This window comes from Myotis davidii, unplaced genomic scaffold (genome assembly GCF_000327345.1).
Source record: "Myotis davidii unplaced genomic scaffold, ASM32734v1 scaffold128, whole genome shotgun sequence".
In the NCBI taxonomy this organism is placed as follows: Eukaryota; Metazoa; Chordata; class Mammalia; order Chiroptera; family Vespertilionidae; genus Myotis; species Myotis davidii.
In genome coordinates, this window is record NW_006299719.1 from 1241065 (window position 1) to 1243619 (window position 2555).

Genomic DNA, 2555 nt, shown 5'->3' on the forward strand with positions numbered 1-2555 from the left:
CGCGCCAGGTCCGGCTTCGCCTAGCCCCGCCCCTTCCGCGCGTCACTCACGTACCACGCCCCCGACGGTCTGGGGCTGGCCCAGGGGAAACCAGGATGTGGTGATCCCGGAGCTTGGCCCCCCGTTTCCTTAGCGACGGTCTCCGGAGCTGATGGCCACCTAGCGATTTCTCAGTCTGTGGCGGGCCTGGCCACTAAGTTCCTAATTTATAAGGCCTTGCAGCTCGGTTGACCCGGTGAGTGGGGCAGGTTGGGCGACAAAATTCCTACAACTGACCCGCTAAGGAGAAGACGAAACGACACCCTAGCTTCCAGCTCTGTCTCCGCAGGCGATTTGTCTTTTCTGACTCCTGGTTTGCTTCATTCAGGAGCAGTTCCCAGAACCTCTTGACAGTTAATTCCCCCTCTGGTCCTCATCTGAAGCCTTCTGCCCCAACCCTGGGTCTAGAGAGACTTCTAGAGTCTAGATAGAAGATACATCATCTGAACATTTACAATCTGTATTCTCTTCAGGTGTGTGGCTTCTTTGCCTTTGCGAGTTCCGGGATCACCCTCTCAGTTTTGAGCTCATAGTTTTTAGAACTTGTAGATCATTTATTCTGCAACCAGGCCCTTAACAGTTGTGCTGTTTGGGTTAATTCTCTGCCATCCTTTTGTATGGGCAGATTAATCAAGAACTTTCAGTAACATTCCTGGGAATAAATCAGCCTTATTAGATGTGTTTTTGGTGAGTTAATTTTGTAAGTATTTCTCTGGTAAAGCACTAGGTCTATAATGAGTTTTATAGATTGATTTCTATGAATCAGAGAGAATAGTGACTTAGTCAAGGTCTCGCAATTAGTAAGTAGTGGAGAGGCTTTAGCGAGCAGTTTCAATACTGAATGCAGACATCATTCTATCACACCATGCAGTCTGATTTATTTTAGAGGCCTGTCTTCATTGAAGTCTTCATCAGGACCACAGGCATTCAAGGCCATACAAGCTCTTGGCAGGAACTTAGTTTTTTCTTCTAAAGACTTGACCCTGTTAATTAATTCTGTTCTTACAGAGAAAATGTCTGACTAAAAAGAGAGATTACTCCTTCGTACTTTTATCGCTTCATACTTTTAGCGCTTATATTTTGTTGTTGTTATTGAAAACAATACATTCTTTTTAAGAACATTTAGAAAACACAAAGGACTCAGGTGAGGTGAGAATTAGCAATAGGGAAAGTAGCAAAAGAGAAAGTCAGAGAGGGAACAGACGCCCAAAGAATGATTTTTTTTTTTTCTTGAGTGAAATAGGAAGTGAAGGGTTTTGATGTGACTTGCCTTATATTTAAACAAATCACTCAATAATGTGAAAATAACCTGTTGGAATGTGGAGCAAGGATAGGAGGGAGACTTGTTTTTTGTTGTTTTTTTGGCTACTGCAATAATACAGGTAAGACTTGGTGAATCTTGGTCAGGATGATAACAGTGGGAATGATGATAAGTTGGTTAGCTATATTTTAAAGGCAAATCATTACGATTTGCTAATGAAATAGCTGTGGAATGGGACAGAAAGAGAGTAATCAAGGATGTCTGAATGATAGCATGGCCATCAATTGAGATGGGAATGCCTATGTATGGGGAATGTTGTTAAGGTGGTAGGGGGAGTCCAGAATTTAGTTTTGGACATAAAGAGTAAACAAATGTAAATGTATGTAGTGCAAATGAAACAGAATTGTGTGTGTGTGTGTGTGTGTGTGTGTGCACGCGCCCGCGCGCATTTTACATTGGCTATGGATTTCATGAAAGAGGTCTGGGCTAGAGATATAATTTTGGGAGTTGTCAGCATATAGATGGAGTTAATTTTATACTGGAATTAGATGAGATCTCGAGAGAAGCGAGATCAATAGAGACTGTATGTTTAGGAACTGTACATAATAGAGGTAAACAATGAAAATTTTACCAAACAAAATTTCAGATAGTGATAAGAACTGTGAGGTAACTAAAGGGAAGTGATGTAATGGAGTCTGTCAGAGTATTTTTTTTTTTAATCTTTATTGTTCAGATTATTACAGATATTCCTCTTTTTGTCCCCCCATAGCTGCCCTCCACCTGGTTCCCACCCCACTCCAGGCCTCTGTGCCCCCCCTTCCACTGACCTCGTCCATAAGTGTAAGCTCTTTGTTCAATCTCTTCTCATACCCCCCACAACCCTTTCCCCTGAGAATTATCAGTCTGCTCCCTTTCCATGGCTCTGATTCTATTACATTAACCAGTCTGTTGTGTTCATCAGGTTTTTATATTCATTTGATTTTTAGGTTCGCTTGTTGATAAATATGTATTTGTTGTCACTTGGTTGTTCATAATTTTTTATCTTTACCTTTTTCTTCTTCTTCCTCTTCTTAGAGAATACCCTTCAGCATTTCATATAATGCTGGTTTGGTGGTGATGAACTCCTTTAGCTTTTTCTTATCTGTGAAGCTCTGTATGTGTCCTTTGATTCTAAACGATAGCTTTGTTGAATAGATTAATCTTGGTTGTAGGTCCTTGTTTTTTTTTTTTTTTTTCACTTTAAATACTTCTTGCA